This window comes from Juglans microcarpa x Juglans regia, chromosome 8S (assembly GCF_004785595.1).
Source record: "Juglans microcarpa x Juglans regia isolate MS1-56 chromosome 8S, Jm3101_v1.0, whole genome shotgun sequence".
Taxonomy (NCBI): Eukaryota; Viridiplantae; Streptophyta; class Magnoliopsida; order Fagales; family Juglandaceae; genus Juglans; species Juglans microcarpa x Juglans regia.
In genome coordinates this window covers 14891585-14903947 of record NC_054609.1, presented here as the reverse complement: position 1 = coordinate 14903947, position 12363 = coordinate 14891585, and the positions used below count along the sequence as shown (strand labels likewise).

The 12363-nt window shown below is 36.9% G+C and overlaps 1 long non-coding RNA gene across 1 annotated transcript; it reads right to left on the bottom strand.

Moving 5' to 3' along the window:
• Window positions 1-2609: 2609 nt before the first annotated feature.
• Window positions 2610-11918, bottom strand: LOC121244698. The gene is made up of 3 exons (XR_005936482.1): window positions 11781-11918; window positions 9277-9280; window positions 2610-2619 (listed from the first exon to the last, which is right to left on the bottom strand). It is a non-coding gene; the product is annotated as an uncharacterized LOC121244698 (long non-coding RNA).
• Between the last annotated feature and the right edge of the window lie 445 nt (window positions 11919-12363).

Sequence of the window (12363 nt, the reverse complement as noted above, 5' to 3'; positions counted from 1 at the left end):
GCTTCTTGAAATGGTTCCTGAGGGTATAAATGTCTCGGGTAATGTAAAATGATCAGACTCAACTGGTACAATGATTGGTAGAGGATAGACACGTTCGAATAGTCAGTCGCAGGAGTTAGCCATGAGGTCTTCTGGTTTATGTTTAATTTGATAAATTTTATTGCATTACTTATCATTTCCTTTGCTTGGATTAAATGTATGCATATTTTTTCTTTATCACCTGCATATATTTTGAGTGTTAAACTTAGTTCTACTTAATGAGATTTTGTGAAATCTCACTATGACGTAATCTCACTATGATGTCCTCAACTACGGCAAGATTATTGCCATTCTATATTATAAATATTATCTTTGTTCATTATTTCTGAGAGAAACAAAATTGAAAAACTGTTATTATAATTATTTGAGGCTAGCTACTAGCTAGGGGAGGGGATTCGGGTCTAATAATGATAATAAAGAAATGCCACATTCTAGGTTGATGACGCTAGATTATCTTAAGAAATTAGGCACGTTAACGGAAATACATGCAATAATATGCATTAACGGAGAATACTAGTCTGTCAAGAATATTCCACGGCTATTACTCTATGCAGATCCAGATCTATTATGTAGATGATCAAGTTTCCGCGCAGAAGTGGTTTTGGCCGGCCGGATGTCACAATTTTAGAAAATTTTCATTAGCAACTCTTTAATTAATATATGACACATACAATAATAGATGTGTTACTGGTCTCAATTAGTGTTAAAAAATGTGGTTTGAATATTTTATAATCGACGTCGTCCCAAAGTACGTAAACAGTGTGTTCACACATTGATCACTGATCATAAGCGATCACAAGAATCTTTATTTATAAAATGAAAATTAATTCTATTTTTCCGTAACACATTGATCACTGACCATTGACCACATGTGCCACGAGGCGCATGCAACTAATTATTTTATTTTTCCAGTCAACATATCAAGTATCATCACACCTTACAAAAATATATTACTCAAAACAAAGGATCCGAGCAAATGTCAGTCATATCACACTCTTCAATCCCCATTTGCCACGTAGTGATTATATATTTTATTAAAAAAACTAAATCACATCAAGTTATTTCTACGTTAATCTATAATCTTTAAAATATAAACCCTAAATTGAAAAATCTGAAAACCTACCGTACATAGTGATAAACCACTTTTCACCGCAAGCAACCCCCACCATGCAGTTAGAATCAAGTAGGTTTAATTAAGTATATTTTTCAATTGTGTGCGCGTACCACATGAACCACAAGTCAAGAATGGGTATTATCTCAATACAACTCATTTGATCACTCAAGAGAGCATAATACTCATGACTAACATACCTTGAGTTCTCGTCAAGCGACAACGAGATCAAGTGAAACAATAATGCTCTCGGGTCGAAGTTGTGGCAAAGGCTAGAGTATGTTGTGATCAAAGACCACTACAACAGAAATTAGTTTTTGTGACGGTTTGGAACTTGTGACAATGCCTGAACCGTCACAAAAAAACATTTTCTATGATAGTTTGTGAAAATCGTGACTGAAGGCAGATGAGAAATTACATTACGTTCGAACGTATATATATTCATGTTAGAACGTGCCTTGATCATTCGAACGTGGAAATTTTTGGCGCCAATGTTCGAACGTTATTGATTCACATGCGAACGCTAATTGATTTAATATTAAAGTTAAATATTTTAAATTAAAATAGATTGAGAATTAAAATTCAAAAACAGTAGATATATTAAATAATATTGTTCATTATGATAGGATAACATCCCATATTCACGCCTTCAATCTCTCCATTATTCTCTACACTAAATAGCTGGATTTGTTTCCTTTATTGCCTCCCATATTCCCTCAATTGTATTTATATTAGTTTACGTTAATTTCCATTACAGTTGTATTATTTCCTTAGATGTTTATTCTTTCATTTATTGTATTTTGTAATATGTAAGGTTTATATATATGACAATACACAACCCTAGCATTTGTGGGCATTTACAGATTTTACATGGTATCAAGAGCCTGGGGAAAATTCCTGAATAATTTCGTTGTCCTATACCTCGCAAACTCCTTCCTCAGACCCTTTGTCCCTTGAATTCTTTTCCACCCAAACACATCTACCCGATATACCAACCAAACTTGCATCCATAAATTACTTATTATGGAAAGCCTAGGTCCATCCTGTTTTACGAGGCAATGGTCTCTTAGGCTATCTCACCAATGAATTGCCCTACCCACCCACAATGGTTTATGATGCTACTCATCAGTTAGTATCCAATCCAGCAGCAACAAAATGGCTGCGTCTGGATCAATTGATCCTTGGTTGGATCAACAGCTCCCTGTCCGAAGCACCTTTCTCACAAGTGATTAATTGTGAGACATCGCATGAAGCTTGGGAAGTTCTTGAAACTTTGTATGGTCGACATACTCATGATCAGGTTCAACAGATGCGTGGAGAAAGAAAGGCATTGTTTATGTCTAATTGTCTTAGAGACCAACCATGCACCACAGTAAGCATTAAAACAGCTCGAATTGTGACTGGTTAAACTACAGGGTTGAATGTCTCTTTGTAGTCTAAACCAGGTCTCTGGTTAAATCCTTTTGCTACTAACCTCGCCTTAAACCAATCAATGGAACCATCAGCATGCCTCTTAATCCTAAACACCCACTTACAACCAATAATATTGCAATGTTGTGGCTATGGAACCAGTTGCCATGTATCGTGTCTCATGAGTGCAGTTAGTTTAGAGGACATGGCATCATGCCATCGTGAATCAGAGAGTGCCTCAGTGACACTCGTGGGTTCCAAGGAAGGAGGGATTGGATGCTTGGAGACTAAGAATGATTTTTTTGGTTTGTAAATGTGATTCATGGACCGGGTGGTCATGGAGTGAGCGCGCACCTCAGTGTTTGAAGGTGGGACAGATTCATGCATTTCTAATGAAGAAATTGGTTGCGGAATCAAAGGAGAAGAAGAAGATGTACTTACCGGAAGGGAAGTCAGAGCAAGAGAGGACCCTATCACAGGCATTGGTGTAGATTCGGTACCCATGGTAGGAGAATCCTGAGCTGGAAGTGGAGGCATGTTCAATTTTGGCAAGAATATTGCTGCTGGTTTGGGATCACCCGAAGGTGGAGAAATGGGTGCAGTGCTGGTAGGGTTTGAAGTGCCGAAAGGGAAAGTTTCCTCATGAAATATGACATGCTGAGAGTGATATTTTTTTTGTGATATGGCCTCAACACATATGTATGTGTTTTGAGAGAGTGAATAGCCCACAAATATGCACGGAGTTTATTATTATTGTATGGTCGAGTCAAAGGATAGCACAAGCAACCAAATTGCTTAAGCTTCAGGTAATTCGTGATTGCTTGAACAATTTTGAAAATAGAGATTGATTTTGGAAATTGGGAGTGGGCATTCTATTGATAAGATAAGTGGCAGTTTGGAATGCATAGGGCCAATATGAGAGAGGCATATGAGCGTCTGTGAGAAGAGTGAGACCCGTTTCAACTAGATGGCGGTGTCGTCTTTTAGACATGCCATTTTGTTGTGGGGTGTGTGGGGCAATGGTATAATGACTGATGCCATAAACAAACAAATTTGATTTTAGCCCAATATATTATCCTCCATTGTCTGAGTAAATGCTCTTTATTTTGGTGTCAAATTTATTTTCCACAAGATTTCGAAATTGAGGGAAAATAATTTGAACACTTGATTTATGAGACATAGGATAGAGCTATATGTATTTGATAAAGTGATCAATGAAAATAATGTAATATTTTGACCCATCAATACCAATTTCATGAGATGGACCCCAAACATCAGTATAAATTAATTCCAAGTGAGATCTGCTAGTGAGACCATGAAAATTAAAGGGTTGGCGATGAAGTACAAAGAGAGGAATGCCCATTTTTATTGGTGGGTAAGGAAAAAACATTAATTAAATGATGGACAATTCTGGAAGATGGATGACCAAGTCTTTAATGCCACCCATCAGTGGTTGTACGTTCATGAACATAGGTAACAACATTATTGGATTTTCTAGCGAGATTCTCTGGGAATGGGTACACGCCATCTTCACATTTGCCTTTGAGTAGTGTCACCCCCGTGATCCGATCCTTCCCCAAAAAATAGGAGGGGTGAAATTCAAGATGGACATTATTATTTTTTGTAAAGTGATGGACAGAAATGAGATTTTTGCTAATTGTGGAAACACAAAGGGTATCACGTAAATGAAAGACACGATTAGGCAATGCAAATGATAAAGAATTGACATGAGATACAGGCAAACCTAATCCATCACCAATTACCACATCATCAGTACCATCATATTCAGAGTGAATGGACAGATTTGAGAGGTCCATTGTCATATTATGGGATGCCGTAGAGTCAAGACGCCATTTTTTATTTTTTCCGTGAGAGTTCCTAGCACTCTCGAGCAAAATAGTCTAGCTGAAAGGCACCATCGCCATATAGTTGAGACTGCTCTTGCCCTCATGGATCACCCTTCAACTCGTACAAAGTTTTGGTCTGCAGCTTTTAACACATCAGTTTTCCTTATTAATAGGTTGCCAACTTCAGTTCTTAAGGGAACTACTCCTTATCCTTTAAATTTCCTCCATTGTATGAGTCACTACGTCTTTGGTTGCCTGTGTTATCCCCTTCTCACTCCTTTTGGTCAGCCCAAACTACAACATAAGTCCACTCCTTATGTTTTTCTCGGATACATGTCTCAATATAAGGGGTATAAGTGCATGGATTTAGTCACGGGACACATCTATATTTCTAGACATGTGGTTTTCAATGAGGGAAAATTTCCTTTTTCTGGGCAAGTTCCTATTCCGCTGAAACCAACGTGGTTTACAAATAAACCATTACCTAAAGCCATCATACGAGAGCCACAAATTGAATCCTCGGCACCAACAATTGAAACCACAAGTCAAATTCTTGACTCTGCTACATTGCCTACAGAAGTACCATCTCTTGATGTTCTTGAACCTGATATGCCATCTGCTTGTGCAACTGCACCTACAAGAACCCATCCAATGATCACACGTACCCAAGATGGTATGAGAAGGCCAAAAACCTTTTTCTCTACTTGGCATCCAGTTCCAGTTTGCACTGCCGTTGATTTAGCAACAACACATTTGGAACCCAAAAATTTTAGACAACCCGAGCACGAGCCCAAATGAAATTAGGCAATGAAGTCTGAGATTGATGCTCTCCATGAGAATAAAACTTGGAGTCTAGTACCCTATCTCCCGACAAGAATTTAGTCACAAGCAAATGGGTCTTTAAGGTTAAAACAAAAGCTGATGGTTCTGTAGAACGCTACAAAGCATGACTTGTAGCTTGTGGTTTTACTCATTTTCACGGTTTGGACTATGATGAAACTTTTAGTCTTGTTGTTCGAGTTGCCACCATTCAACTGATTCTTCACTTAGCTTAATCTCAAGGGTGGCCTCTCAAACAACTTGAAGTTAGTAATGCTTTTCTACATGGCAAGTTGCAAGAAACAGTGTACTTAACTTAGCCACAAGGATTTGTAGACCCTCAAAACCCAGAATATATTTGTATATTGCACAAGGCTTTGTATGAGCTTAAACAAGCTCCTCACGCATGGTACCTCAAATTTAGCAATTATCTTATGCAATTGGGTTTTCAAAGGTGTCCGTATGATAATTCCTTATTTTTTTTGGCATGATAAATTTGAAGTACTCATGCTCCTGATTTATGTGGATGACATAATCATCACCGGAAGTTCTTCCTCTTCCATGGTTGCATTAGTTCAAACTTTATCAGTTGCTTTCCATATGAAGGATCTCGACCAGGTAAATCCCACCAGTGAGGATTTATTTTTACATTAGTGTAGATATCTTCTATCATTACTACAGAGGTTTGGTCTAGATGGTGTAAAACCAGTCTCAACACCACTTGCTTTTGGACATAAACTTTCGGCTCAAGAAGGAATTCTTTTAGAAAATCCTACTTCTTATCGATAGATAGTCGGAACCCATCAATTCCTCACCTTAACAAGGCCGGATGTGGCCTTTGCTGTTAACTTTGTTTGTCAGTTTATGTAGGCTGCGTGAACCACATTTACAAGCTGTTAAAAGGATATTCAGATATCTAAAGGGCACCATTCATCTTGGTCTTCACTTCACCAAATCACCATTGTCTGCTTTCCAAGGTTACTGTGATGCGGACTGGGCTGGGTCAAGAGATGACAGACGCTCGACATCTGGTTTTGCTATTTGCATGGGATCCAACTTGCTGCCATGGGGAGCCGAGAAGCAAACCACGGTTGCTCACTCGACTACAGAACCAGAGTATCGAAGTTTAGCTTCAACAACAACGGAAATACTCTGGTTTATGAATTTATTGAAGAACTTGGGATACTAACTCTCGGCACTTACACTACACTCAGAACAATATTAGTGTAGTCAGCATGACCCGAAATCCAGTTTTTCATCAAGGAACAAAGCATATTGAGATTGACATACATTTTGTTGGAGAGAAGGTAGCAAATAGTCTCATTAATCTTGCACATATTCCTAGTATATAACAAGTAGCAGATGTTTTCACAAAGCCACTATGGAGTCCACAGTTCATACTCAATCGTGACAAGCTCTGCATCGGTCCAATATCGACTTGAACTTGAGGGGAATGATAGGGATAACATGCCAATTCACGCCTTCAATCTCTCCATTATTCTCTGCGCTAAATAGCTGGATTTGTTTCCTTTATTCCCTCTTGTATTCCCTCAATTGTATTTATGTTAGTTTATGTTAGTTTCCATTATAGGTGCATATTTCCTTAGGTGTTTATTCTTTCATTTATTGTATTTTGTAATCTGTAAGGTTTATATATATGACAATACACAAGCCTATCATCTGTGGGCATTTACAGATTTTACCCATTACATATGATAAAAATAAAGTACAAAATATTCCTAAATTTTGTAAACAACACGATAAAAGTGAAAAAATACTTAGAATGAGTTGGTTACATATTTATTAAAATTTTTAGTCAATGCGTTGACATTTGTATTTAGGATATCTATCCGATGGAGAACATAGGTGACGAAATCTCCTACACTCTATTCTACAAACACGATCTTTCGGTCGATGTGTGCAGTAATATCTGAGATCATCGCATCAACCCAAACAGGCCACGCATCTCCCATAGATGTATCTGTCGGCGGCTGACTAGTACTCCCAATATGGGGAGCAACACCGGGCCCAAACTGGGTCGGAGGAACAAGATCTGGTACAAGGCCAAGCAATTGGGGTCGAGCATTCCCCCTCCCCTGTCCAATACTCCGACGGTGTGTAGTTATGTCGATGGGATTCATCTGGTTTATCATCCACTCCTCCACTTGGGGTTGCACCCTCCGGGCCAGTAATAACTTGGTAATGAGGACATCATATGGGGAGTTGTTCATGGAGACTACACTCGCCACATTAACGGAAATACGTGCAATAATGTGCATTAACGTAGAATACTAGAGTAGTTATTCAAGAATATTGCGTCTTTTAATTAGATTAATTAAATCAGTCAATTTCCACCGCTATTACTATATGCAGATCCAGATCTATTACGTAGATGATCAAGTTTCAGCGCGCGGAAGTGGTTTTGGCTGGCAGGCCGGATGTCACGATTTAGAAATTTTTTATTAGCAACTCTTTAATTAATGTATGACACATGCAATAATAGATGTGTAACTGGTCTCAAATAGTGTTAAAAAATGTGGTTTGAATAATTAATTATAATCGGCGGGATCCCAAAGTAAATGTACGTACAGTGTGTTCCCACATTGATCACTGATGACAAGCGATCATAAGAATCTATATTTATAAAACGAACATTAATTCTATTTTTCCGTAGCAGGTACGCCAATGACCACATGTGCCACGAGGCGCATGCAAGTAATTATTTTATTTTTCCAGTCAACATATCATGTATCATCACACCTTACAAAAATATATTACTCAAAACAAAGGTTTCGAGCAAATGTCAGTCATATTACGCTCTTCAATCCCCATTTGTCACGTAGTGATTATATATTTTATTAAAAAAGCTAAATCACATCAAGTTATTTCTACTTCAATCTAGAATTTTTAAAATATAAACCCTAAATTAAAAAATCTGAAAGCCTAGCGTACGTAATGCTAAACCACTTTTCACCCCAAGCAAACCCCCACCAGTTAGAATCAAGCAGGTTTAATTAAGTATTATTTTCAATTGTGTGCGCGTATCACATGATGAACCACAAGTCAAGATCGGGCATTATCTTGATACAGCTCATTTGATCACTCGGGAGTGCATAATACTCATGAGTAACATTCCCTGAGTTCTCGCTGAGTGACAACTGGCTCGGGCGAGAAGATAATGCTCTCGAGTTGGAGCTGTCGTGCAGGCTAGAGTATGTTGTGGTTGAGGACACGTGAGTTGTGAAGTCAGGCATCACTAATAATGAAGTCACAAGCACAGTCGTTATCAATGGTGTGGCTAATGGAGCCAGGGGTGTAGACGGTCCATTTAGGAAAGAATCTGATGTACACACTAATAGAATAAATGTTTTGAAAAATGAGATTTTAGGTGCATGATAACTTGCGTGAGAATTTCTATTGAATACTCAAATTTTGTTACGCAGCAACTTTATGTGTGAAAACCGTGAAATTGACTTATTATTTGGCTAAGCTTTTTTTTTTTTTTTAAGAAGAGGACGGTACTTCAATTTTATTGATCACCCTCGCTTATGTCGGAGGAAAACCGTGATAACAAGTAGGACACTTGGGATTTACAATTAAGCAGAAAAAATCATCCCATGCATCACGAAAAAAAACTTTAATAGACCAACTATACTATAACTTAACCAAATAAACAAATAAACAATAAAGTAGAACTTTACCATATCACTAGGATTGTTCATTCAGGCTGGGTTTTTCTCTGGCCGGGTTCGGAACCCGGATAACCGAGTTCTAGTTATGGGTACTGGCCTGGATTTAATCAGGGCTGGTACCCGTATGACTAAACCCGGGTTTACCCAGGTTGGGTACTGGGTTTTAAACTTGGAATCCGAGTCTTGTAAAAAAAAATTTCGGATACTCAAAATGACGCCGTTTTGATAAACAAGAACGGCGTCATTTTGGTGATAACATTAAAAAAAAAAAACCCTATCTCGATTTCTCCTCTGAGTCTGGACTTCATCACTTCATCTCCCAGTCTCCTAGATTTTCCCTTGAGCCACACCTCTCAACCTCTCTCTCTGTCATCTCCTCTCTCTCTCTCTCTCTCTCGTTCAAGTTCCACTCAGGCACAGTAGCACTGTAGCACAGCAATACTGAGAGGCTTAGGGTTTGTAACAGTGTAATGTCATCCAAAACCGCATGTAAGACTTTATTGAATTCTTCTGTCAATTGCTTCTGCTTTTGTTAATTATGTTCTGGGGAATTTTCGGTTCTTGGCTGAAATAACTTGATTTTATTCAAGATTTCTTGGTTTGGCTTTGCTTGTTTGGTTCTGCCTGATCTGGTTTTGGGCTGAAATTATTTGAGGATTTTTTGTTGTCGAATGGATGAGGTCATCTTACATCATGTTACAGTACTTAATGTTTCCGTTTCTGTTCACTAAGAAAAGCTGAAGGACTAATGAGTAATGCCCTTTGTTGTTCTTTACTTGAGCCTCCATTTTTTTTTCTTTTCCTGGATATTATGTTCCCCACTTGCATTAGTGACAGATCAACCAGTGTTAGGAAATTCAGTGCATCAAGTTGCTGTCATAACACGCTGAAACAAACTTGGAAAAGCTTTCATTTATGTAATTATTCAGTTTTTCTTTTTTTTTTTTTATATCTTTTATAAGATTTTTTTTACACTTCGTTGGAAAGAGGCTTTTTTTTTATTATTATTTGTTGGAAAGAGGTCTGGTGGCATGTCTCATTTTGAATTACCATGACTTTGCATAATTTAGGATATAAAATGGTCCTATAATATTTATAACTGAATTTTTTAGATAATATTAAATATTCAATAATAAATAATATAGAACTTACTTCGATCTCCGTCTTTCTCCCCTTCTGCATCTTACACTAGTTTGACTAGAAATTCTAGAATATATGAATCCAATAATAAATTCTGGCCTCATGTGCCCTACAAGCCCAACAAACTTTCCACTAGGGTTAAAATAAAGAATAAATGTACTATCTTTTTAAGAAAATATTCTCTTTGGGTCTTTGTTTAAGTACAAAAGTAATATTGATAGCCCAAATGGTAAGTAGGAAGAGTAATCACTAATCATGTCTTGGATAATATCAGTCCAAAGCAAGTGTTTTGTCTTTTAACCAGAAAATTCTTATTTTCTGCTTGCATTACATAGTTTGTTCGAATTTCATACTTAGTTCTGTTTTTTTAACTCCACTGAGACTAGAGTTCATTATGTTGAGTGTTAATCGTTAGAATCCATATTATATTGAACAATTTTGTGTTGTTGAACAGTTCATATTATATTGACTTATTGAGCAATTTCATATTATATTGGCAATTATTAGTGTTTGCTTATTTATTATATTGTGGTTGGTGGTCTTTATTACTCAATAATAGATGGAAGAAGATTTTGTGAGTTGTTATGTCGGTACAACCCAGGGGTTGGTGGTGACTCCTCATCTATTCCAGTGGATGTGGAGGAGCAGGGGAGTCTTCAAATCCCTTCATCCACACATACACAACAGCCTACCCATTTCATCCCACATTTACTCAAGAAAAAAAAAAAACACTTAGTAACCAATCAGTTGTTTGGGAACACTTTACTAAAGTGCAACCGTTTAACCAAGATAACCCAAAAGTTCAGTGCAATTATTGCGCTAAGCTATACAATTGATACTACAAGAATGACACTTCATCTTTGATACACCACCTCCAGAATGCATGTGAAACTTACCCTCTTAGACTTAATGGAGTTGGAAAAAGTCAATCATCTAGTGTTAAGAGGGATATGGAGGGAAAAGTATGCAGCCCATAAAGTATAGTGAAGTATGATGCAGAAAAACTTAGGGTGTCAACATCTAAATTTTTTATTAGGTGTGAATTGTCTTTTAGCTCCAAATGCTCAAAGCTTTCTAATTAGTAATGATGGAGACAGTGGTGGGATTGAGCTCAGCATTTAGAGCTGTTGGCTCCAAATGCTCAAAGCCTTCTAATTAATAATGATAGAGACAGTGGTGGGGTTGAAGGAAAATGGACTTGAGTTTCATTTTCTTTGCAAGTAAGATGAATGGTCAGTGATCACCACTTGGTTTTTCACTACCCTTGTATTAACTAGGACTATGAATTTTATTGCATAGTTTTCTTCTCTCCAGATATGCTGTTTCCAAGTCAAGTATCTACTTGGAGGGAAATGGATATATGTAATTAGTTATTCCCTTCAATGATCTATACAAGAATTTTGTGTTCATGTTCCCTTTGCATACTTATGACCTTATGTCTGTGGCTGCGCCCAGTTCTTTGCTTTCTCACAACATGTTCATTATGAAACACAAGTTTGATTATAGCAACTATATACTTTTAGTTTGGAAAAAGAAAGTCATTTGGTGCATGGGTTTGGAGTTGAAATCTATGTGGGATATTTTAGGGACTCTATAAGGCATTGTTGAATTAAGTCTGATTGTTGCCATTGCTCTTTTATGTTATCTCTTTATTTCCAAGGAATATTTTTATTTATTTATTTGATGTCGGGGAACCTCTCCAAGGCAGGTTGTTGGCGTTACAGATTTCAGAAGGGATTGAAGCGGAAGCCAATGGCCCTGATTAAAAAGCGGTAATTTTTCTTGATCATTGTTATTCTCATTAAAGTCTTGTCTAATATGATGCGCTTTGTGTTTAAATAATGGTGTTCTAAACTTGGACATGAGTATAATAGTTATCAAACAACATAGTTTGTTTGATTCAACATGTGCAAGTAAAAATATGTTGAATGTGGCAATCTCTTGTGGTTTTAACTTATTTTTTTCTGTATTCAGATCTGGATCCTAACAAAGAGCCACAGTTGAAATACAAGAATACAAATTGCTGATGGAAGAACATGCTACTGATTTATAATTCATTTATTGTAATTTTTTATTTTGTAATGTATAAATACCAAATAATGTAATATGTAGTGAATTGCATTGTGTTGCATACATTTTAAATATTATATTTATTTTTCTTAGATGCATTTAGGTAATTAGTTGTTTCTAACTTTAGTAATTTTTTACATAAAATTTAGCTTTCCATTTTCATATATTTTTATTATTGTGGACAATGTTAACATACTTACTGAAAACATTTATTTTAAAAAATTAAACAAATAGA